The sequence below is a fragment of the Peromyscus maniculatus genome, chromosome 11 (assembly GCF_049852395.1).
Source record: "Peromyscus maniculatus bairdii isolate BWxNUB_F1_BW_parent chromosome 11, HU_Pman_BW_mat_3.1, whole genome shotgun sequence".
Classification (NCBI taxonomy): domain Eukaryota; kingdom Metazoa; phylum Chordata; class Mammalia; order Rodentia; family Cricetidae; genus Peromyscus; species Peromyscus maniculatus.
The window spans coordinates 88963082-88989549 of record NC_134862.1 but is presented as its reverse complement, the minus strand read 5'-3'; the positions used below and the strand labels follow the sequence as shown (position 1 = coordinate 88989549).

At 47.5% G+C, this 26468-nt stretch overlaps 1 protein-coding gene across 1 annotated transcript in view; it reads right to left on the bottom strand.

Annotated features, from left to right (window-relative positions):
• Itpkb (inositol-trisphosphate 3-kinase B) overlaps positions 1–1475 on the bottom strand; it is a 96429-nt gene extending 94954 nt beyond the window's left edge. Inside the window, exon 1 of the mRNA XM_006974191.4 lies at positions 1181–1475. The gene's annotated coding sequence lies outside the window, so the exon portion shown is untranslated. The remainder of the gene's footprint in view (positions 1–1180) is intronic.
• Between the last annotated feature and the right edge of the window lie 24993 nt (positions 1476–26468).

The window sequence follows — 26468 nt, the reverse complement described above, 5'->3', positions numbered from 1 at the left end:
CTGGCCTACAGGGGCTGTGATGCTCCGTGAGGAGGCATGCCGGGCTGCCTCGATGGCCTCTGCTCGTGTTTTCCGGCAGAGGTCCACCTCCCCCAGCTTGAGATACGCTCTAAGATTCTACTTAGAATCCCCAAAGTCTAAGATTAGTCTTGGTAACCACGCGAATGGCCGAGGGAGGAGGTACAACTGCCGAGTCCCTAGGCGAGGCTGACCAGGTTCCCTTGGCCAGAGCAAACACCGGCTGTCGAGGATGACAGGCAGCCCTGCTCCACCCTCTCAGGACATCAGAGACCAAGTCACAGGGAACCTGACCCGGACCTGCCTTCCCCAAACCGCTGCCTGAGCCGAGACCTGGGCCGTTTTCTTTCCTGATCCTGGACTTGGGGCTATGTCTCTCGGCCTGTGAAAGGCCTGGGAGAGCGCAGGGGGCGCAGGCGAAGCACTTTTCACTAGTAGCCTTGATGCCTGTCTCCAGAGAAGTGTGTTTTGTGAATGTGGGCACGCGTGCGCGCCTGGGAACAAAACTCTGCAGTGTCCAGTACAGGAGTCAATAGTGGAGGCTCCCTACTGTCCCCTCACACCCTGCAGCGTGTGTGTGTGTGTGTGTGTGTGTGTGTGTGTGTGTGTGTGTGTGTGGTGTGATGTGTTGGGGGGTGGGAGGGGTGCGAGCCCGCAGCCCCTCATTCCTACGCTCATCCTGTTAGCGAGCACCCAGCTGTCCCGGTAGGCTCCGGGACCCGCACCCCTCGGAGGAACTCTAGACTTGTTTGCACGGCTGCAGCCCGGAGGCCTTCTAAGTGTGCAGGCCAGAGAATCTGCAGCCCTTCGGAGATCTGCATGCTAAGCCCGGAGCGGTGCGGCGGAGGGCAGGGCCTTGAGCATCCCGGGCAGCCTCGCCTGGCGCCAACCGAGCCGCCCGGCAGTCCGAGCCCCAGACGCCCGCAGCGCGCCGGGGAGGCGGCGGCGCAAAGGGCCTGGAAGGGGGTGGGAAAGCCGAATCGCCTTCTCTATTCCCAGCGCCACTCCACGCCGCCCTCCCGATTCAGACTCTCTTCTCAGTCTCCTCAGCCTTTCCCCTCTGCGCTGTGTTCCGACCCCGGAACACCCAGAGGAGCCCCAGCACAGATGGAGCGGAAAGAGGGTTCAGAGGCAAGAGCCAGGAAGGAGCCGCCACGCTTACCTGCAATTGCTCAAACTCCCGGGTCCCGTGCAGACGACATGCCCCGGGGACTCAGGGCTTGGGCAGACCAGGTGGCTTCAAGTAGAAAACGCTCCCAAAGGATTTCCGCAACAACTTCTGGAAGACGAAAACAGTGGGGTGCAAAGAGGGTGAACGTGCCCGCACAGGGGCCAGGCGATCCCGGAGCGGGCAACGCCAGGCCGACCCTGAGCAGCTCCTTGCTTGGTAGGCGACACTACCGCTGTCAGCGTCTGCTCCCGGCTACTTCAGTGTTTGTTCAATGTAAGATTAAAAAAAAAAAAGTTGGGGGTTGGGGGAGGAGGCAGAAAGGCGGGGGCTTGGGGGAGGAAGGCAGGAAGGAAGTTGTGAGCCTGTCTGGGGTTGAACTCAGCGGAACAAGTTTTTCTTTTCTTTTTTTTTTTTTTTCTATTGCTTGGCAAGACCGAGGGAGGGAAACACTTTTTAAAAAAAAGTTTCCATTGTTAGCTAACAAAAAAGAAAAAAAAAAGAGGCTTTTAACTTTTGCGGGTTAAAGATATACGATTTATTTTCCACCCCACGACCAAGGTTTGCTGGTGTCTCGTTTTATGAAGATACTTTTGAAAACTGTTTTTAATGAAGTTTTGAGTGTTTGTGCTAAACAAAGCCGCTAGTGGGGGATCTTTTAGCATTTAAAACGGGCTAAAATTCTGCATAAACGGCTTGTGTGCTTGTACACAATAGGCAAATTTTGAGAGGTATGGCGTAGGGCATTTCCTTGCGCAGTGGCGGATTTTAAATGCATCGGGGTAGTATTTTGGAAGGCCGGTTGGGCTGTGAGCTGCGGAAGGGTGTGCAGTATGACTGACTGCTAGATGTGCGAAGGAACTTGGGGTTGTGCATTTATCTACAAATGCACACAACTGTGCCATTCGCATATTCTTGCACTCCATTCTCAAAGTTATTTTAAGAAAAAAGCACAGTCCCGGATCTCAGGCCTGATCAAGGTCCGAAACCACTCGCTCAGTATCCTGTGAACTTACTCTCCCAGGTTTTCAAGTGTTCTACTCCACCCTCAAAAAAATGGGGGGCCACCAGTCAGCATTACAGGGCAGGGGAACACACACACACACACACACACACACACACACTCGAGCCTGGGCACCGCCAATGTGTTTTGCATAATTCCCTAAATCTTAGCCCTAGCATTTAGTGGGAACAGGGAAACACAGCTGTGAGGCTTAGGAGATTTAAGAATCCAAAGCTTGAATCCACCCTTCCATCCTGATTAGCCAAAATTCAGATGGAAACTCTGACTTTGCCTGTAGCAAACAGACGGCTTACTTGTTTATGTAACAATACCGTGGAAAGTGAGCAAAACAACCTGCTGCTTGGTCAGGAAAAGACTCAAGCAAATCCGAAACCAAGAGCTCTTCCAGCCAAGAATTCCTGGAATCAGACAAGTCCTTTCTGAATTAAAATTAAAAATAAAAAAAAAAAAGCAAAAAAAAAAAAAAAAAAAAAAACCCCAAACAAACAAACAAACAAAAAACCCAAAACCATGCCATGAAAAGACTGCATCTCCCACCCTCCATGGGGCTGAATAAAGAGAGCCCAGTGTTTGCTGAAGGGCTGACTCAGGCTCGAGGTGGTTCCTGAGACAAAGAAGCCACCTCCATGCTCCTTATTTGGTCCCTAGTGGCAAGAAGAGGAGTTGTCCAACCCAGAAGACTGATGCCCTGAAGTCTGAGAGGTGATTGCCCTAGGAGAGGCCAAGAATCATAACAAGTGTCACAGCAGCAACTGAAGAAGACAGCAAAGCGCACCCAAAGTACCCTTTCCAGCCCCAGAGGAGCTGTTCCCAGTTGCTACCATCTCACACAAGTCAGCCTTCCCTAGCTGAGAAATGAAGGCTTCCTGAATGTGCACTTAGTCTGAGTAATCCTTGGCCCCTTAGCAGCTGTCAAATACGACATGCAGACAGGTCTTCTGGCTTTGGTGTAAGGAAGACGAGGTGATAATTCAAACCGTGACATTGAGTGGGTTTGGCTGGGCGCAAGGCCCAAACTTGGAAGTCAACGTGGTAGGCTTTGCATCCTACCACAGAATCTAGCTGGTTTCCACAATTTAAAACGAATGTAACTTGTAGCATTTGCTATTTGCCAGACACTGTTTTAGGCACAGTATGAATATTTACACAGGACTGGGTGAAGGAATGTCTTCCTAGCACACATCATGCCCTGTGTTTCATCCTCAGCACCACATAAAAACAGGCATGTTGCCATGGTGACACATACCTATAATCCCAGCACTTGAGAGGCGGAGGCAGGATGATAAGAAGTTCAGCGTCACTGTCAACTACAGAGTTTGAAGCCAGCTTGGGCTACCTGAGACCCTGTCTCAGTAACCCCTCCCTGCCCCTAACACACACACACACACACACACACACACACACACACACACACACACGAAAAACACAATTTACACATTTTTCAATCTTTTAACAACCCTGTCAGGTAGGCATTGTAACAAGCCTCATTTACACAAGAAATTAGAAGCAAGACATTCAAGCAAGACAACAGGCACCCCCTAAATACCACAGCAGGTAAGGCTTGATCAATTGGAGTGCAGATCGGTCACAGAATCCACGCTTGTTGCTACGTCTTACACCAGTTATTCACAACTAGTTACTGCCTAACTTTTCAGAGACACCATTTGCTTACTTTGGGGATGGAATTTTAAAGATCAACACTATAAACTTAACATGTCAAAAAGAGCAGCTATGTAAACCTGTAGCTAACGTCACACCTAACCATGAAGGACTGGGGGGATGTGCTTTACCATAATGAGGTTAGGATGGCCGCTCTTACCACGTGCCAACGTTGTACTTGAAGAGCTGAGTGGGGTAGCATGTGCCTACAATCCCAACGCTCCAGCTTCATCGCAGACACATTGCAAATTCAAAGCCAGTTTGAGCTATGTGAGAAAACCTGTCTCAAAAAACAAAAACTGTGTACCTGACATCCTAGTCAGTGTCGTCACCCAAGGAAAAGAAACAGAAGGCACTTAAGCCGAAAGAAGTACAGCTATCATTTAAGACACTGTGCCTGTCTGCAGAAAGAAAAAAAAAAAAAAAGGCCTAGTGGAATTTATAAAAGGCTACTAGAAATATAAGTAACTTTAGAAAATGTGTCATATATCTATTATCACTAAGGAAGTGCTGCAGACTGGTTAGTTTAAACAATGGAGATTTATTTTCTCATAGTGCTTGAGCCCAGAAGTATGAGATGAAGGTATTAGCAGGGGAGGTTCTCCAGAGGCCTTTCTCCTGGGTCTTCACATGTTCTTCCTCTGCGCATGCCAATGTTGTTATTTCCTCTTCTTCTAAGCAACCCTGTCATTCTGGATTAGAGCCCACCATACCTAGTTTAACCTTAACTTCCATTTAGAAAATCAAATTTCCAATTGTAATCTCATTCTGAGACACCGGGATGAGGACTTGACCATGAAACTAATTACCCCATAACAGCAAGGTTGAAAGACATAAGATCAATACGCTTTGCCAATTGTATGCCTCTCAGAAATCTTAAAATGTTTAAAACAATAGTACCTCTATAATAATGTCAAAGACTGTGAAATACTTAGGGATAAACATGTCAAAACATGTATAAGACAGATAGGGGGAAGAAAAACTCCACAAAACACTGCTGAGAAAAAAATAGGACCTAAATAAACGGAGAGATATACCATGTTCATAGATTAGAGGGCTCAATGCTCTTGATGCCAATTCTTCTCAAAGTTATCCATAGATGCAATGCAGACACAATATCCCAGGAGATTTTTGTTTTGTTTTTATTTCATAAGCATCACAAGGAAGCACAAATGGTTTTAGAAGGGACAGAAGAGCCTTGGCAAAGAAAATAGAAAAACTAACATCACCTGCTGCCAAGAGTGACTTTAAAACTCGGGGCTAGAGAGGGGGCCCAGGGGCTAAGAGCACTGGCTGCTTTTCTAGAGGACCAGGGTTCGATTCCCAGTACCTACATGATGGATCACAACCATCTGTACCTCCAGTTCCAGGGGATCCGAACCCTCTTCTGGCCTCCATGGACACTGGCTGCATATGTGGATACACACATGCAAAGCACCCATACACATAGAATAAAAAAAATGTTTTTACATATAAAAACATAAAACTTTTATAGGCACTTGTAGGAGGGCTGGGATGTTGCCCAGCTGGTAAAGTGTTTGCCTGGCATGCACAAAGGCCTGGGTTTGAGCCCTAGCGCCACATAAACTAGGTGTGGTGCCATGTGGTAGACTGGAGGTGGAGGCAGCAGGATCAGAAGTTCAAGATCACACTCTACTACATAGCAAGTTCAAGACCAGCCTCTTATACATGAGGCCTTCTCTCTCTCTCTCTCTCTCTCTCTCTCTCTCTCTCTCTCTCTCTCTCTCTCTCTCTCTCTTGGTTTTTTCGAGACAGGGTTTCTCTGTGTAGCTTTGCGCCTTTCCTGGAACTCGCTCTGTAGACCAGGCTGGCCTCGAACTCACCAAGATCCACCTGCCTCTGCCTCCCGAGTGCTGGGATTAAAGGTGTGCTGCGCCGCCGCTGCCGCCACCGCCACCGCTGCCGCTGCCACCACCACCCGGCGAGGCCTTGTCTCAAAAAGAAAAAAGAACATCTCAGACTTTGGGATAAACAAATATCTCTCTCTCTCTCTCTCTCTCTCTCTCTCTCTCTCTCTCTCTCTCCTCCTCCTCCTCCTCCCCCCTCCGTGTGTGTGTGTGTGTGTGTGTGTGTGTGTGTGTGTGTGTGTGTGTAATATGTACATGTCCTTGTGGATGTGTGCATGTACACATGTGCATGTAGAGGTCAAAGGTCGATATAGGTCTGCTTTCTTTCTTTTGTTGAGACAAGTTCTCTCTATACTGATAGGGCTAGCCTGGCTGGTCAGTGAGTTTCAGGTATCTACCTGTCTCCACAGCCCCCACCTCCAGTACTGGGATTGTAGGTTCATGCCACCACTCCTGGGTTTTGTGGGAGTGCTGGGGATCTGAACTCGGGTCCTTAGGCTAGCTTGTGTGGCAAGCACTGTGCCAACTAAGCCATCTCGCCAGTCCAAAAAACAAAAAAAAATACAAATTAATTGTACTACACCAGAATATAAAAGTTCAAAACACACAGAAGTAGGCACAGTGGTACATAGTTATAATCTCAGCACTCAGAAGGCAGAGGCAAGAGGATCCAAAGTTCCAGGCCAGCCTGGACTACCTATCAAATCACTGTCTTAAAACAAAACACACACAAAAAAACGAATAACAATAATCTTTAAGTGTTACTGAAAAAAATGAAAAGTGTCTGGGGAATATAGCTCAGTGTAAGCGCTTAGCATGGGAAAAGGTCCTAGGCTCACTCTCCAGGACTGGTAAAAAACATGCAAAAATATGCATAGCAGCTTTATTTGAATTGAGAAAAAGACTGTACTCTCCATAGACGTGGATGGATACGTGCCGGGTGCTGCAGAATGGACTCTTGACCATCACAACATGGGGGAAGAAATCAGACTAAAAAGAGTATTTGCTATATGATTTTATCAATAGAAAATCCTTTTTTAAAAAAAAAAAAAACCACAAACTATAGAGACAGAAAGCAGATGGGTAATTGTCGGGAAATATTTTTCTGTGGGGGAGGGGAGGGAAATGGGAGGGAAAAAAGAGACCTGGGGACATTTTTAAAGTGATGAGCACGTCACTATCTTTTGTTTTTGTTTTTCGAGACAGGATTTCCCTGTGTAGCCCTGGCTGTCCTGGAACTCTCTCTGTAGACCAGGGTGGCCTCGAACTCACAGAGATCCGCCTGCCTCTGCCTCCCAAGTGCTGGGATTAAAGGCGTGCGCCACCACCGCCCGGCCCACACTATACCATCTTTGCAAAAATCTTTACTTCTATTTTTATTTATGTGTACGTACTTGTGTGAATGTATGTCACACGTGTGTGGGTACACACGAAGGCCAGAAGAGTGTGTCAGGTCCCTGCCTCTGGAGTTACACTTGGTAGTGAGCCCCCTGACGCAGGTGCTGGGAACCACGTCCTCTGGAAGAGCAGCGAGTGACTTGAACTGCCAAGCCGTCTCCGCAGCCCCATGCTCACTCTCCTGGTATAGAGACGACTTCATAAGGATCCGCCTGTGGGAAAACTTATCAAATGGAAAAATGCATAATAAATCCATTCTATTTAATGAATTCATTTAATGTTCTTTAATGAATTAAAAGTTTGTTTAAGGAATAAGTTGTTAAATATGAACAGTTTATTTAATATCAATAACAACAAAATACCTTTTTTAAAAACTAGGCATATGATACACACTTATCATCCTGGTACTCAGGAGACTGAGGCAGGAAGATCAGGGGTTCAAGACCGGCTGGAGCAATATAGCAAGACCCTGTTTAAAAACAAGCCAAAAAACAAGCAGCTAAAAAACTCAGAGCAAGCTGGGCAGGGGTGGCATTTATATGCCTTTAATTCCAGCATTTGGGAGGTAGAGGCAGGAGGATCTCTGTGAGTTCAAGGCCAGCCTGGTCTACAGGGTGAATTCCAGGGCTGTTACACAGAGAAACCCTGTCTCAAAAAAACAATCAACCAACCAACCAACCACCAAAAAACCCTCATAGAGCTATGGGCAGATACAGCCTTTGAAGAGGCTCACATTCTTATTTGCCTTCTTGGTAAAGTGTTATCTTAGTTTCTGTTGCTGTGATAAAACACTGACCAAAAGACCAACTTGAGGGATGTAGTGGGTAGCCATTCCAGCTTTGATCTGGAAGTTCCAACCCCCATTGAGGCTTCGGTAACTGTCACGCCTACAAGGCGGGGCCGCGAGAGGACCCTGAAGACCCGAGATCCAGATGCACCGGCTGTCTTAGTTCCTGGACCCTGGATGCTGGAGGTAGACCGAGCAGAGAACACCGCTGGACTGCGCCACGCCTTTCCCAGACTCTGTAAACTATCCATTCACTTGTAAGTTACCCCACAAAATAAACCTCCCTTTTAACTACGTGGAGTGGCCTTAATAACTTCACCAATCTCTGGTGCCCAACGTCGGGCTCGAACCCACGACCCTGAGATTAAGAGTCTCATGCTCTACCATTTTATAAGTAGGCTGTCAGACTGTTGGGGCTTGGAGGGACCCAGAGAGAAAACTCTCCAGCTACAGAGGGAGAAAAGGGTTAATTTTGCTTATAAATTATAGAACGTCATCCAGGAAAGCTGAGGCAGGAACTCAAGGCAGGAGCAGAAACAAGGAGGAACTCAGATTACTGGTTTGCCCTCAGGCTCCCAGTACTTTCTTACACAGTGCAGGCCCACCTATCTAGGGATGGCACTACCCATAGTGGGCTGGGTCCTCCCACATCGATTAGCAATCAAGAAAATGCCTCCCATACATGCCCACAGGCCGATCTGACAGAGGCAAAGTTTTTCTTCCCAGTGTTCCAAGTTGACAGTCGAGATTAGCCATCACAAATGCTGAGTCATTTATTGACACATTCACAGTGTATTTCATGGACTAAGACCATGTCACGATTCCACTTTGTAAGTTGCTAAATGATTTGTGGTACTATATAGTAACAGGTGATGGACCCATCTTTGTCCTCTACAAGGGCTTTTCAAAGGCTAGGATCCTAGTTGAATTGCCTGCCTACCCTTTAATTCCACACTGACTAGATCAACACATGCTGGTTAAATTGAGAATCTTCAGTCCTGAATCAGGCATGGCTATGCAAAAGAAACCAAGGAACCAGGGCACCAGGAAAGGAGCCGGCTCCTGGGAGAACAGGAAGAATGTTCCTCTATTGAGCTTGGCTGGGGCAAAGGTCTCCTCAGGCTTTCCCTCACACCACAATCCTCGCTTTCCAAAACCCCACGGGCCCCAGCATGACTGAAGCCAAGCTTTGTCCCTAAGAGAGGTCACCCCATGTGCTCCCGGGCCTGGACCAGAAACGGAAGAGCAGCTTGGCTTTGTCCTGCATCTCAGTTCTGTCCCCAGGTCCCTTCTCTCGTTTTGACTCACCTTCCCCTTTATCTGGGGACTTCGAGAAAGCATTCGTTTTGAGGGATGCACTGTCGATGATGAGTGCGAACTGTGTGTCAGGCCCATGGTCGATACCGGGATCAGCGGTGGTGGGGCAGTCTCTGCCCTCCGGTCCAATGGGGCACCAGCACATCCAGAACCTACCAGGCCCCACTTTTCAGGCAGTGCCGAGCAGGTAGAAGGGGACAGAGCTTACACAGAGGATACCATGGGCTCTTCTACTTGGTCTAGCTGTGTGACTGGAACTCAGCTTTAGGTCTGTCAAACGGAACACATTAAAATCCTTTTTCAGAGCAGTTTTATGAAGCGCTATTAAATACGGCATGTTAAACCCTCCGGAAAGTTATGCTTTCTCGAGAAGTGGACTCCCTCTGGAAGTTATGCTTTCTTAAGAAGTGGACTCTCAACCCTCTATCACTTAGTTCCAAAAAAAGATACAAGCCAGTACAACGGCTGCCTCGCACACAGCACTCAGTCGGAGGCTGCTTTTAGGATGAGTCTCTGGGGCTCAGAAGGACTCTTATCTGTAGGCTGACACCGCTCTGACTCCAGGTGGACAGCACGGGCTGAGGGAGGTAACCCCAGAGCCTACCTAGTCATTCCGCTCTGTGGGATCTTCAGAAACTCCCAAGTGTAACAACCCCCACACAGTTATGCACATCTTCAGGCACATACAGCTACATCATAGATGCCGCTCAGCAGCCCATAAGCCCCGCCAAGAGAATCTGTGGGCCAGGCTCCCTGCACGGAGATGCTCAGTACCAGTGTACCATCCTGAGCCCATAGCTGACCAGACCAAGGTGAACGAGAGTCGCACCTAACAGGCTGGCTGGTGCCTTGGCATGAACACACAAGAAGTACAGTTGGATTTTTCTAGTGCGACTTCAGAATCCATGTCATAGAGACCGAGTGAGGAAAACTTGGGGCCCACGAGGCCTGAGAGAGAGCTCTAAGGGAGAGGCCAAGAATGAACAAAGAATGCGTGGAGAGAGATATACCGGGCTTTCTTCTCTGGAGGGCCACCAACCAGCTCCTAAATCATGACAGACAGACTTTTTATTAGTTATGAATGCTTGGCCTAGGCTCCTTTCTGGCTAGCTCTTTTAACTTAACCTGTTTCTCTTTACCTTTGGCCTTGGGGCTTTTTACCTTTCTTCCCTTCTGTATGTCTTTCACTGCTTCTCATGTCTGTCTGTCTGTCTGGCAGCTGCCTGGGTTCTGGCCCTGGGCATTTCCCCCTCCTTCTCCTCGTTCTCTTCTTCTCTTGTTCTTCTCTCCTCTCTTGAACCTAGAGTTCTCTGAGGTGGTATTGTTTTCCCCAAAATATTGTGCACCCTAATAAACTTATCTGGGGTCAGAGACAGAACAACCACAATATTAAAAACATAGAGGATAGGCAGTGGTAGCACACACCTTTAATCCTAGCATTCCAGAGGCAGAAATTCATGTGTTCAAGGACAGACAGGCATGGTGACTCATGCCTTTAATCCCAGAAAGCGAGCCTTTAATCCCAGGGAGTGATGACAGAAAGCAGAAAGGTATAGAAGGCGTGAGGACCAGAAACTAGCAGCATTTGGCCTGGTTAAGCATTTGGCTGATTAAGCTTTCAGGCTTCTAGCAGCAGTTCAGCTGAGACCCATTCTGGATGAGGACTCAGAGGCTTCCAGTCTGAGGAAATAGGATCAGCTGAGTAGTTGACCAGGTGAGGAAGCTGTGGCTTGTTCTGCTTCTCTGATCTTCCAGCATTTCACCCCAATAACTGGCCTCAGGTTTGATTTTATTAATAAGACTCTTTGAGATTCCTGCAACAGTTCTCCTCCTAGAGTTCTGGCCACCAGCCCCGCCTATCCCTTCTCTGCCTAGCTATTGGCTGTTCAGTTCGTTATTAGACCAATCAGGTGCCTTAGGTAGGCAAGGTGAAACAGATGCAATACACCTTTACGTCATTAAACAGATGCAGCATAAACAAAAGCAACACACCTTTACACAGTTAAAGTGATATTCTGCAGCATAAACGAATGTAACACATCTTTGCCCAGTTAAAATAATATTCCACAACAGGGAGAGGAGAATGTGGAACAGACATGCTGAGTGGAAAAAACCTGCCTGGTGCAAACCATGTTGAGAGAAAAACAGAAAGTCCCCCCCATGAACTGGTGGTGTCCCAGGTCATGGACTTGTGTGGCCTCGCATAGGTCTGTGCCCATCCTTAGGTACGTGTGAGTTCAGGGATTCCCGCCCACAGACCTGCACCTTCTCGTGCTGGCTGAATACAGCTCTGTTCTTTCCAATCCAAGGAGAATTCCTACAAGAAAGGTCCACTTTGGCCTCTATGTGTACATGTACACACATGCACGTGCACACACCCACACCCACACATGCATGCCCACACCCACAATGCACACACACAGAAAAACATTTATTTAAACTCACACGCTCACGCACACACAGTCTTGCTGCTCTTCGCTGCTGTCAGGGGGTGACAGAATGCAGGAGGGCAAAGGCAAACAGCAAATGTTAGGATTCGAGGTTGATCTGAGGAAGAAAACACTCACGTCCCCGGCCCCGCCCCCATTCCTAGGGAGATGCCTTTCTGAGCACACCCTACGTTATAATAGCTCATTCTTTATTCATGCACTCATTCAATATTTACTAAACACACCCCGGGCATGCTGCAGCCCTTTGTCTCCTTCCTTTGTGATGCTACACCATTTGCATCTGCAATGCCTTTGACAGAGAAGGTCCTTAAGGACCTGCTGAAGGACCAATGTCTGCCTGGCCGACCACAAGGCCAGACCAGATGGGTTTCCCGTGGGCTCCTCTTTCCAAGGGCATCTTATGGTTGTGTTCTCAGCTTCCCATCACTGTGACAAAAGACCTCAACTGATCAACATGTAAAAGGGAAGGTTGGTTTGTTCAACATTTCAGTCCATGGCCTCTGGGCGCGGTGGCTCTGAGCCTAACATGGCGCAGTTCATCATGATGGGTAACGTGGATGAGAGAGGTTGCTCACCCGTGGTAGTTGGGGAGTGGGAAGCAAAGGGTTAAGGAAGGGGATAGGGTCCCAAGGACCTAACTTCCTCAGACACAGCCCCTCCTCCTAAAGGTTCGACTGTGTCCCAGTAACAGCAGGCTGGTACTCAAGTGTGATGGTTAATTTTGACTGTGGACTTGGCACTATGTAGAATGACCTGGGAAAGGAGCCCCCAGGGGTACTGTGGTGCTGGAAAGAGAAACTCAAGCCAGTTGGAAATGTTTTTGCAGTGAGGCCCAATGTGATTGTAGGAATGCTCCACTTCCATGGAGACATTGACAGTTATCTTGTTTCCAACTGACTTTCTCAAACAGCTGAATGACAGATTGGATAGGTGGGTTCACTTGTGGCAAGTCAAGCGCAGAGGTCTAAAACCTGGGGGCAACCATTCTTGGAGTCAGTGATAATAAATACATTACTTTTTCACTGTCTAGAAACAGCTATAAAGAGATGGATGGACTGAGACAATGAGATCCCACTCTGTAGACCTAAATGTGAACTTACACACTTAAACGCCCCTGGTCACGTCAGGACCGTACTGTAGGCCTAAGGGAGACAGCTCAGCCACTGAGTGCTCACCTCCCAGGTGTGAGGACGTTAGTTTGAACCCAGAACTCATGTAAAACAAAGCTGACAGACACAATGGTTCTTCTCACTTGGGATCCCAGCACTGGAAGGCAGGGACAGGCAGATCTCTGGGGCTCGTTGGCCAGCCAGCATAGCGGATTGTGAGTTCCAGGCCTGAGAGAGACTTTCTCCCTCTCAAAACAAACAAAGATGGAAAGCACCTGAGAATTCCAAGACTGTCCCCTGACTCCCACAGCTGAACACACACACACACACACACACACACACACACACACACACACAGAGAGAGAGAGAGAGAATATATTTTAGTTAAAACCACATCATCTGCTGTTATTTGAAGAACCCTGACCCCTCCATCTTACACTATGCCTTTCCCCATATATTACGTTTATGCCACTGGGACAAGCCCTAACAAAAACAACATAAGAGAAGAAAGATCTGCCTGGGATCTGGTTGCAGAGCATTCAGTCCACCGTAGTGAGGCGTGGTGGGACAGCCCACTTCAGGGCAGCAGGAGCCTGTGGCTGAAGCTGTTCACATCATGTCAGACCTGGGAGCAGACAGGTCAGGTTAGGATAACTCCTAACCCCCGCCCCCATTAACCCATTTCCCCCAGCAAGTACCAACTTCTTCAAGGATCCCCCAGCCTCCCTCAACAGCATCACCAGCTGGGGAACACAGATTCAAGACAGAGGCCTCTGGAGGACATTTTAGGTTAAAACCACAATTGGGTCTGTGACTGAAAAGATTGGTTTTTTGTTTTGTTTGTTTGGGGTATTGGGGGGTGGGGCAGCTAGGGGTTGAACCCAGGACTTTATGCATGCAAGATAGGCCTTCTTGCCAGTCGGTGGTGGCACATACCTTTAATCCTAGCACTTGGGAGGCAGAGCCAGGTGGATCCCTGTGAGTTTGAGGCCAGCCTGATCTACAGAGTGAGTTCCAGGAAAGGCACCAAAACTACACAGAGAGACCCTGTCTTGAAAAACTAAACAAACAAACAAACCACAGGCATTCTTTCACTGATATCCCCCATCCCCTGCATACTGGCTCCCTTTAAGTCAACTTGACACAGGCTAGAGTCATCTGAGAGGAGGGAGCCTCAACTGAGAAAACGCTTCCATAAGATCAGGCTGTAGGGAATTTTCTTAATCAATGATTGGTGGGGGAGGACTCAGGCTATTGTGGGTGTGCTGGTCCTGGGTTCCATAAGAAAGCAGGCTGAGCGAGCCATGAAGAGCAAGCCAGTAAGCAGCCACCCCTCCATGGCCTCTGCATCAGCTCCGCCTGCAGGTTCCTGCCCTGACTTCTTTCACTGATGAAAAGTGATAGGGAAGTGTAAGTCCTTTAGTAAGCTCTTTCCTCCCCGAGTTGCTTTGGTCATGGTGTTTCATCACAGCAATAGAGACCCTGACTAAGACACCCTGTCATTGACAGAAATCTTAAATGATGGTGGTGTGAGAAACAGCCTTGGCGCCTTTTTCTGCACGGCTGTTCTTGTGTGACATCTGGGAACCCTGGAGGACAAAATGATGAGAACGAGATCATGAGTGTGTGATTTCCATGAAGTTTCTGCGCAGCGTTTTCCTTGAGGTGTGGTGATATTTTGTGTATGCTCTAACAAACAAATAAAGATCGGAGGGCACAGCCAGCCACTAGTTAGCCATAGAGGCCAGGCAGTGGTGGCATACACCTTGGATCCCAGCACTTGGGATCTTAATGCCTTTGCTCCTAGTACTTGGGAGGCACACACCTTTAATCCCAGCACTAGGGAGGTGGAGACAGGAAGTATTATGGCTGGGCGGAGAGAGGAATACAAGGCAGGAGGAGACAGGAGCTAAGACCCCTTTCGACTGAGGATTTTGTAGAGGTAAGAAGTAGTGGCTGGCTGCTCTGCTTCTCTGATCTTTCCGTTTTCACCCTAATATCTGACTTCAGGTTTTTATTAAGACCAGTTAGAGTTCATGCTACATTGAGGTTTTGATATAGTGGACCTGATCTGTGAAGGGGCTCGGACAGGGAGCCCAGGAAGGGGAAAGGAAAGCAGATTCTATCATTTCAGGGTTTTGCTGTTGGTTTTGTCTTTTGAGGCAGGTTTTCATGTGCTCCTGGGTGGCTGCGAGTCTTCAACTCCAGATCCTCTTGCTTCTCCCTCCCAAGTGCTGGGGTTAGGGGTGGGTGCTGCCACGCCCAGCTCCTTTAAGGCTTTAGGAATGGGAAGAGGGTTGTGTCCATGCCCAGTCTTTAAGGACAGACTTTGAAGTATGTCACCTTGCAACATCCTAACACAATACAGAAGCTGTCTCGGGTGGAAAGAGGAAGTCTCTCATGTCGCCATTTCTCCTTTCCCTTACAGTGGAGGGAAGGCAGAGATTATATCTCCACTGCTTGCAAACCGTCCTCCAGCAATGCTTCAGGTGCCCACAGGGCTTCCACCAGCATAGCCTAAGTAGCTACTTCCCAATTTATGAGTGTCCTGTTTTTAGCTCTGGGCAGTATTATTAATGCCGTGCACCTAGCCATCACACCATTACTGACTTTTCCAGGCAACATAAAAAGAAAGGGAAGGCAATGAGGAGAGATGGCTTTGTCTTCAGAGAGCCCACAGACTCAGAAGGGAGCTGAGCTTAAAAGGAATTACCATTCAGTGTGCTATGTGGTCTCATGGCCGTCTGAGTGCCAGGGAATGGCAGGTGTGGGCTGACCTTGGGCTGAGAGAAGGGGTGAAAATACATCAGGAGAGGGTAGTGTTTCACTGGGCCACAAGGTTGAAGAGACAGTTGGCAGGCAGCGAAGGAAGTTTTCTAAGCAAGAGTGCATTTCGTGCAAAGGTGTTTACACAGGAAAGAGCAGATCGGAGAAGCAGGGACCTGGTCAGGCTGGAGTATAGGCAGAGAGGGGCTCAGAAGGCGGGAGGAGTGCGGAGAATGGCTTTCTCCGCATGCAGGGAAGTTCACTGATTGCTGTGTGCTCCAGCTTGCTTTTCTTTGCTATGATAAACACCACAACCAATGCCAAGTGGTCCTGACTTCTATATAGATGCCTCCTCCTCTTCCTCTTCTTCCTCCTTTTCTCTTCCTCCTTCGCCTGCTCCTCCTTTTTCTACAGGGTCTCACTCACTATGTAGCCCTGGCTGGCCCAGAACTCACAGAAATCCACCTGCCTCTGCCTTTCAAGTACTGAGATGAACTGGTTTACTTATTACCTCCTCAGGCCTCTTTCCCTTTATCGTTATTTCCAGTCCTCAGCCCAGCAGGAGAGGAGGTCTTGGGTAGATGTTAAAATGCCTAGTACAGTGGTACAGACCTGGAATCCCAGAATTTAGGAGGCAGAGGCAGGAGAACTGTCAATGACTAGTTTGGGTTATCAGACCCTGTCTCAAAGAGAAGGAAAACAAAAGCAAAACAAATAAACTCTAACTGTATCTGTTTTGTGTCCTATGGTGTGCTAAGCTAAAGCTGTACCATTTAGGGCAAAGCTTTTTTTTTGTTTGTTTGTCTTGTTTTTGGTTTTTGGAGACAGGGCTTCTCTGTAGCTTTGGAGCCTATCCTGGACTAGCTCTGTAGACCAGGCTGGCCTCGAAGTCACAGAGATCCACCTGCTTCTGCCTCCCGAGTGCTGGGATTACAGGCATGCACCACCACTGCCCAGCTAAAAGTTTAGAGTAGTGGTTTTCAACTTTCTTTCTTTCTTTTTTTTTTTTTTTTCCTCTTGGAGCCGAAGACCCAACCCAGGGCCTTGTGCTTGCTAGGCAAGTGCTCTACCACTGAGCTAAATCCCCAACCCCAGGGCAAAGCTTTTTAACTTCTCTGAAATTTAAATCTGAAGCTCAGAGTAGTTTTATAACTAGAACATAAGGTCCACCAACTCTTTATCCCACCTTTAAAGGAAAAGTATTCTCAATGGCATCCTAGTACTCACAAATCCATTTTTATTTTAAAGTTACTTAAATGAACACAAGTGGAATTGTAAATAAATTCTATATCATGAGAAGTCTTCTGCAAGTACAAAACCAAAATAAATTATAAAAGAAGACCCTACTACCACCTCCTACCCCCACAGACAAATAAATAGCCTTTAAACCCTTTTTAATTGGCAGCTAGTCAGAAAGACATTTTTACACCATTACTCAGCATATCCACGAGTTTCCTATCTGGTCTCTGTGGAGACAGACATGAAGTAGGTTCTCTGTATAGACATAAAGGTTTAGGACCGAGGTATAGCTCAGTGGTAGAACTCCGGTCTAGCAAGAATGCATGAGGCCCTGGGCTCCATTTCTAGCATGGGAGGGAGGGAGGGAGGGAGGCAGGGAGGGAGGCAGGGAGGGGAAGGGAGTCTGAAATGTCCATTACTCTGAGAGGTTCTGGAAGCTCTTGGGAGGTAAGGTCTAGCTGGTGGAAGTAGGTCACTGAAGAGGTCCCTTGAAGGTTATGGTTGGTCCAGATTCTTCTTGATCTGGGATCCTGGTTTGCCTTGACATGGATAGATTTCAGAAGACAGGCCTGCTATCATAATCTGAGCCGCTTTCCGCTTCTCCCTCCACCAGAACTGAAACCATGGGCTAAAATAAGGCTCATGACCTTGTTTCTGTCCGATGTTGTCACAACACAAAAGTAACTAAGTATTAAGTGTAATGCACTCCAATGGTGCCTTGCTGCTCCGTTCTAATTCCCCGGCCCCCCAAAGGCCGCTCCGGTCCTCTGAGGTTGGTTTTACCACCTTCTAGCTTCAGCCTGGGAAATGCCATATACTGGAAGCAAACACGTTGTCTTCGGAGTCTCTCGTCTCAACAGAGACAAATGCTGAAGTTTATTGAAAAGAAGGGATGAAAGCTACTGGGTAAGATTATTTCAGTGTTTTAAAACTGACGAGAACCGTTAGAGCGACGAACTGTCACACAGCTATGGAGACTTGTTTGAACTCAATCGGCCTGGAATTAGAGCCCTGTGCACGCCACTCCTCAACTGTTGTGGGTAGAGTTCACAGGAAGTAGAACTGAAGTACATCACTTAAAAACAAGGACTTCTGAGAAATAAGATGAGAGGGGGCAGACGAAACAACGGAAGGGTGTGAGGATGCGTTCTTAGCTGGCGACGAAGTCAGAGCCAAGGGCTATCTGGGGCATGAATTTCACTACCTGTTTGTCCGACCAGGAGGCAGGAAGGAGCCGCATGTGTCTCTTCTCTGTTGTGGATGCCAAGCTAGCTGGCCAATGAGCTTCCAGGGATTCTCCAGTCTCTGCCTCTTATCATCCTATGAGAGCACGGGGATTGCAGACCTGCGCACTACCGCACCCAACTTCCCATGGGTTCCGGGGCTTCAAACACAGGTCCTCGCTGTTGTACGGGAGACGCTCTACCCACTAAACCCTCTCCCAGCCTCACGGAGTTAGATTCTTAGGCCTCTGAGTATTTCTAACCCTAGGCTCAGGTTTCAGGGAAGAGAGGGAATTACCTCCAGGTCCAAACGGTTCCCATTTAGCTGAGAACACTTCTCTGAAAGAGGGGTAGATACAAAACATTAGCAGCCAGGGTCATAGCCACTGGGAGATGAGGTCACCCACCTCCTGAAGGGATCTGAGGTGGGAGGACATAAAGAGACTCCACAAGTTCACAAGACATACCCCACCATGGAGAGACATATTTACTCGGTGATCAAATGAAAATGATAGTATGTACCTAAGGGGTCATTAGGGAGAGTGGATGAGATAGTGAGGGTGAGTGGGAGAGGACTGTGCCCAGCACACTGTAAGCAAGTAATTAAGAAATTTATTAGCTATAGTAAAATTAGTGTTCATTTAGCAATAGACAGCCACTTGTGTCATTAATAGTTATAATCGTATGTTTATGACCATGGGCAATGGACCTTACTTTGAAATCTCTGCTAGTTAAATGAGAAAGGAAGCTCATAAAACAGACTCCTCTCTGCCCACTGGAGACAATCCTTTCTGCCTCAGGCCTGCATGCCAATTTAGTCACTCCAGTCCCTTGAGGTCCAAAGCGACTCGTCAGCTTGATTTCCCCATTATTCAACCCAGAGATTGTGGCCACCGCAGCAGCCCCTGAGACTGAACTCAGATTCAGAATGATATCATCACCCCAGCCCTCAAGCAAGTTCAAGTGTGTTGGGGGAAGGGCAGGATGGGAGCTACTGGGCTGCTTCCCCGGATCGGGATCTCTGTTCCAACCCAGACAGCTGACTAGATTGATTTCCAGGTCCCGGTTTGTGCTGAAGTCACAGTTTCCAGACTCTGAGTCATCATCCACGGTAAACCTTCACAGGCTTACCCCAGACCTCCCGTCCGACACCCGCACTGGTACGCGTCTACGCCCTACCCCATTCTGCCCCACTAGTTGGGGCATGAATGTACCTGGGTCCTGCCGGGTTTTTGAACCTCAAATGACTCACGCTGTGCTCTTGAGTGGATGCAAAAAGAACCACACCATTCCCATTCCCGTGGCTAAAGGCAGCGGCTGTTGCGTTTTCAAAGGCAGCTGCATGTAGATCTTGATTTTTCTTTTTGCACCCTGGAAACACTTGATGAAAGAGTTGAGATGCTGGGACGTGGAGGAGAGTCAAGCTGGTGACACATGTGATATGCATCTGTATTGCTTTCCTTTTCTTATTCCTAGAAACATTTTCTAGAACTTGGAGTTTAATGACTCTTTGTTTCTGATCTCTTCCCAGCTTTAAATGTAGGGTTTTTGTTTTTTGTTTTTTGTTTTTTTTCTGTTTCCCACCATGGCTGAAAAGTCATAGAAACAGCTATTGTGGAGGAAAGGGGGAAAATGGGGGAAGTGAATGGGTGATTTTGGCCAGAGTGAAGGCTCCAGGGCAACAAGCTAAATTTGGTCAACAATGTGAAGGTTCTGCCTCCCCCCAGGAACTGTGTGTGCTGCCCAGACCTGAGGACTGACTCCTGACACAGCTCCGGAGTTACACAGAGCCCCGTCGCCCTGCCCTCCAGCCTTCCCTGCCTCACCGTTCTCCTCAGGAAACCAAGGGAGGGAAATGGGTCTAGGAAGACGTGAGATTCAAACAGTTGCAAGTGGGTGAAGTTGCCCAAACATGAGCAAAAGGAAAAATAAAGCACAGCAACATGAAACCACGGTGTGAAGAGAAACGGGGGGATGAATGAGGCTTGCCAAGAATTGATCGGGGGCCATGTGGGAGGGATCCAGAACTCGGGCAGTCGGCGGCCACCTCTCCCCGTTCTCAATGCTATGCAGCTTAATAGAATGTGAACCCGTCAAATAGAACGAGAACCCAAAGATGGATGGTGGTGTGGTTTGAAAGCAAGATATTCGCCATAAGCTCTTGTGTTTGGCTACTTGGTCCCCAGATGGTGGTATTGTTTGGGGAGGCTATGGGACCTTTCAGAGGTAGGACCTAGCTGGGGGAGTCCATCCCTAGGAGATGGGCTTTGGGGTTATAATGGGCCTCCTTTCTTGCTTGGGCTCCCTACTTCCTGGTCCACATTCCAGGCTCCCTCTGCTTCAGCTGCTGTGCTGTTCTCTGGCCATGAGGGACTGTCCCCCCTCCCCCGTCCTGAGCCATGAACAGGACCACGCCCTTCCTCCCTTAAGAGGCTACTGTCAGGTATTTTGCAATAGACATTAAAAAAAAAAAAAGTCACTCGTACAGGCGGTAAGACAACGGAAGTCGAAAGGACAAAGTGACTTTGGATTTAAGAAAACACGGAATGTCATCATTATAGACTTAAAATAGAAATTAGAAACAAGAAGCAACAATACCATTGAGATCTGAGCTACAACCGACAGGAAAAGATGCAGATAATCGGTGACTATAGACAAGCAAGGCATGGATAAGAAAAGGAGGAAAACGTGGTTAATACGAAGATGACCAGATGCCAGAGAGTGAGGGAGCCCAGCACAGGGAATAAAAGGTACACTCAAAAGCATGGTCAGGGCTACGGAAATGGCTCAGCAGTTAAAGATGCCCACCACCAAGCCCGACGACCTGAGTTTGATCCCCAGGACCGGCATGTTGGGAAGACAGAACTGACTCTTATATTTGTCCTCTGACCTCATGCACATCATGGTATGCATGCACACACAAATAAATATAATTTTTTAAAAATGTTGTGAAGTGTGATTCAGTGTATTTCCCTGAGATATGGGACTGGATTATAGAACTAAACAGATTACTGTAGTATAAGGAAATGTGATGTAGAATGTTGAATGCGGAATGAAGTATGTTGGAGGTCAGAGTAAGAATTAATGCAGACTTTGATGATGAAGAGGCTCTTGAAGGGTCTGGAGCCATGGCTCGGTGGTTAAGAGCTCTTCCTGTTCTTCCGGAGGACCTGGGTTCACTTCCTGGCATGCATGGCAGGTGGCTCACACCCATCTATAATTCCAGCTCCAGGGGTTCAATGCCTCTGGCTCCCACAGTACCTGCACTCATCTGCCCGTACCCACAAGCAGACACAAACACCTACGCATAATTAAAAGGAAGAAAACAAATCTTTAAAAAGAAATTCTTCAAGCATCTTCACAGAAAAGGTACACCACACCAGAGGAGCCAGGACAGGCAGGGTCCAGTTTTCTTCACAGCCACATACAAGATCAAGCAGAGCCCAGGAACCCGGTTACAGGCATCCCACCACACACACAGACACACAAATACTTGGCATCAGCTTGTCAAGCTAATTATGCACACACCCTACAGCTCCACCAATTCCAGTCTTGCAACAGAACCAGCAGGCAACACAGGCGTGTGCTTAAGAGACAGTATCAGTATCAGTTCTGTTTAAAAAAAAAAATCACTCGGAGGGCTGAGTAATGGGTGCACAAGGAATCCTGGTTAGGATACATCAAATTGAGTCCTCGATGACAATGATCATGAGCGCTCTGGTCCTCAGTGTGATGGGAACCAAGGGAAACAGCCCATCTGTTGTGTTAGACAAACCAAACACCCCTATGGTCCCAGTACCTGGGAGTTGAAGCAGGAGGATCCCATGTTTGTGACCAGCCTGGGCTATGCAATGAGACCTTGTCTCAAAAAAGGAAAATAAAGTAAACAAACATGCCCCACTCCCTAACACCTAAATATATCGTTCAAGGGGAATGGCGCGCAGAATCAATGAAGGGAAGTTAGGATGGTGGTTCCTGGGAAAAAAATCGGCTGGGAGGTAGGTTGAGGCAGAAACTCAGAGATGGTCACATAGCCCCCAGTGCTAGTTCTCAAGAGGGATGGTGGCTTGCAGTCCACTTAGCATTTGTATTGTTCATATATCCCAGGCTGGCCTTGAACTCCTAATCCTCCTGCCTCCAGCTCCCGAGTGCTGGCATTACTAAGCATTGCTGCGCCCAGCCATTTTATTATGATGATTCATAGCATGCAAGTCTCTCTGTTCTTTTGTACGTACTGATGCTCCATAAGAAATAAATAAAATAGTTCTAAACATTTCTGAAAATATTTGTCACTGGAAACATAATTAAGGAGACAACAGAGTGTGGTCTATAATAAAAACAAACTTGACTTTGAAAACGATAACCAGACAAGGCGCTCTCTCTCTCTCTCTCTCTCTCTCTCTCTCTCTCTCTCTCTCTCTCTCTCTCTCTCTCTCTCTCTCTCTCTCACTCACTCTCTCTTTCACCTACAGTCTTGTTCATGCTAGGCAAGCACTCTGCCACTGATAAACTGCCCTGGTAGCACAAAGTCTCAAATTAGAAACTGCTCAAAGACCCGAAGGCCCACGAGTCCATCTCAGAAAACACAGAAATCAATAGACATCCTGCTCATTACAAAAATCTTACCTTATAGGAGAGTAAATCAAAGGAAATAATCAAGGCGTAAGTCAAGGATGGAGGGAGTACATTATAAAATTTTCAGAGACTATTACATTCATTTTTATAGAGAACTATCTTAAGAGGAAAGAATAGAATTATCATCACAACATACATGATATGAACCTGCCTGTTGTAGAATATTATTTTAAGGTGTGTTACTTTTGTTTATGTTGCATTTGTTTGACTCTCTGAAGCTGTGTTACTGTGCCTGTCTAAAACACCTGATGGTCTAATAAAGAACTGAATGGCCAATGGCAAGGCAGGACAAAGGATAGGCGGGGCTGCCAGGCAGAGAGAAGATATAGAAGGGGGAAGATCAAGGAAAGAGAGAGGAGGAGGAGGACTCCAGGGGCCAGCCACCCAGCTACACAGCCAGCCACGGAGTAAGAGTAAGATTTATAGAAGCAAGAGAACGGGAAAAGCCTAGAGGCCAAAGATAGACGAGGCTAATTTAAAGTTAAGGAAATGCCAAGCTAATGCCGGGCATTCGTAAGTAATAAGTCTCTATGTGTGATTTATTTGGGAGCTAGGTGGTGGGTCCCCCAAAAAGAGCAAAACCAAACATTTTGAGTACTAATGTGGGGCTAGCATAAAAGAAAAACAACATTTGCCCAATGTAACAATAATTCCTGGAGAAAACCAGGTGGTGAATTCCTCCACACCAGCCGGTTTGAGCAAATGTATAAATGATATGAATGTATAAATGAGCAAATGACAACTAAATGTAATTTCAAGTTGAATGAAATAGGTTGAGACTCATTTTCTAAGAACTGACTACATGGATCACAAGACTGTGCCCTTTAAGATCAGGGAAAGGTGGGGCCTGCCTGGAGAAGGAAGGGAGAGACGTCAGGTAGAAGGGAGGCACTGGAACTCGCTTCACTATTCTTGGGATGCCGGTTCTACGTGGGGTGGAGAACCAGCGTGGATCACCTCTGGGTGTTTCTAGAAGGTAAGAGAAAGAGCAGGGAAGACAGCCTGATGGATGTAGGCAGTACCGCCCCACCGCCTGGGGTCTAAGACTACATGTATAGGAGAAAGCGAGAGGGGCGCCAGCATCCACTTCTCAGCTTCCTGCTTGTGAGCACAATGTGACCCGCCCCACCTCCAGCTCCTGCAGCCGTGATCCCCCCCACCATGATGAGCTGTATCCTCAAACTGTGAGCTGAAATAGATCCCTCCTTCAGTTCTTCTGTCAGATATTTTTATAGCAGTGAAAAAAGCAACCGGTATAAGTACTTGAGAGCATGCATTTATCAGAAATTATTATGTATAGACGTCTTTCCACGTTCTATATGAACTACTTTCCTTTTTTGTTTTTTTAAAGTAGGGTCTCCTGTAGCTCAGGCTAGCCTCAAACTCACATGCAGCTTAGGCTAGTCTTGAATTCCTTATCTTCCTGCCTCTACCTCCTCCCTGGTGCTGGGCTTCTAGGTGCATATATCACCATGACCAGCTGAACTAGTTCATTCTTCACAGAGACACAATGAGGTTGGTAGTGTCCTTGCTACAGTTTGGATCTGGAATGCCCCACAAAGATCTCACAGCTCCGTCCCAGTCCTTGGCGCAGTTGGGGGAGGTCTTTGGGTCATTGGAGCTTGCCTTGGAAGGAGACTGTGGGACCCCTTTCCTCTTTCTCTTACTTCCTGATCTTGAAGTGTGCAGGGTTGTTTGTTTGTTTATTTGGTTGGTTGGTTGGTTTGGTTTGGGTTTTTTTGAGACAGGGTTTCTCTGTGTAACTTTACGCCATTCCTGGAACTCACTCTGTAGCCCAGGCTGGCCTTGAACTCACAGAGATCCGCCTGGCTCTGCCTCCCGAGTGCTGGGATTAAAGGTGTGCGCCACCACCGCCCTGTGAAGTGTGCAGTTTTGCTCTGCCTTTGTTTCCCCCCAAAATCTGGGAGGCATGGGTATGCTGGATCAGAGCCTGGAATCTCTGAAGTTATATGCCCAAATAAGCCTTCTCTCTTCATAAGTCGACTCCCTCAGCTATTTGTTACAGCAACAGAAGGCTAACACAACCCTCCATTTAAACATGTGTGGACTGAGTTGGTGAAAATGAGCCAGGGTTTAAAGCAATCACTAGCAGAACTCCACGATGGAGCTCGGGGGCTGCCTGCCACGGCTGAAGGGCTCTTGCCCTGTCAAAGGGAGCTATTGTCTTACAGGTACTTCCCTGAAGGTAGCAGATCTGACCACAGAGCAAGGGTGGGATGACCTCCACTGAAGAGGCTGAACCACTGCCAATGACGCAGCCGGAGGCAGAGGACACCCCTGCCAGGCACTCCCTGCCACCCCCTCCCATAACATCATAAAACGTCTGGGTTCCTCCGGGCCAGCAAACAAAGGAATGGTTGCCTTTCAGAGTAAGTAATCCTGATTTGGATGTCTTCCAAGACACACAGAAGGAATCCCTCTGGTCGATGAATCGTCACAGAGTTGCAGAGCGAGAGGGACCTGAGAGAATCACCTGAGGTGGCTTTTGTCTCCGGCAGGAGGAAACAGAGGCCTTAGAGGTGAGGGAAACGCTACAAGGTCACAGGGAGTTGATAGCTGGTGCAGACCTGGGTCCCTCCCTGCTCGCATGGCTGAGGCTTCGCCCCTGCTCAGCATCACTTCCCGCTCCAGCTTCCAAGGGAGGGAGGGCTCAACTGGAGCAGGTTGGCCCCCAGTGTTTGTCTTTAGCCTTGGTTTGGGGTCAGTCAAAGGTAAGAGCTTCAGAATGGACATGCGCTGTCTTTTCTAGAACATTCCATGCTCAAAAATGATGCCGGGGGAGTGTGGCGCCCTGATATGGATGGGTTCCCGTTAGAGAGGCTCCTTGCGTTTCCCCCAGAGTGGGTAGCAAAGCATGCTGAAAGCCGCTTCTGTTCAGCAAACAAACGACTCGACCTTATCAGCCTGGCGACTCTGCTCCACTGTTTACAGCGGTCCACTCTCTTCCTCCACCACGTGGGGCCCGGGGATTGAATTCAAGTCATCGGTTCAGTGCCAAGGAAGGGCCCTTCACCTGCTGAGCCGTCTCACGCGCTCATGAAAAGATCTTTGAAAGCGAGGGAGCAAATATGTTTAAACTGTTTCAAACATTGTACAACCTACCTGTGCTAGGTTTGTTTTGTTTTACGTTGTTTTTGAGGCAGAATCTTGCTATGTGATCCTGAGTGACCTTGAGCTCAATCTGTAGGCCAGGCTGTTTTTGAACTCACGGAGATCCTCCTGCCTCTGCCTCCCAAATACTGGGCTGGCAGGCATGTGTTTCCATACCCAGATTTAAAATTTCATACATGTTCTGAACTATTTGTGTAGTACCCCACTGGTATATACAAGTTTTACATTTTATTTACCAGTTATATATTAATTCAAATAGATACATGTTTAAAAGGCATTAGTAATTCATATATAGTCACATCTATAAAGCTAATTTTCCTGACTTCACTTTAGCAATTTTTATTATTATATGATTATAGTACAGATGATCACATAATTTGTTTCCCATTACAGTAATAATCCAAGTAATTAAAATACCCAAAGCAGCAATATACAAAGAACCTGACAATATGTTTTTATAGAATTTATAAAGGAAATGTTAAATTTAAATCCTATTTTAAAAAAGTAATTCCTTCTAACAAGTTCATTATTATTTAGTTACGGTGGTACTAAGGATTGAACCTGGAATCTGGCAACTACTAAAAGGTGTACACTAGCACTGAGCTCTGCCCCCAGCTCCTAGATCTGCACAATTCTAAGTTACATATGATTAAAGAATGTGAACATTTTAGATCA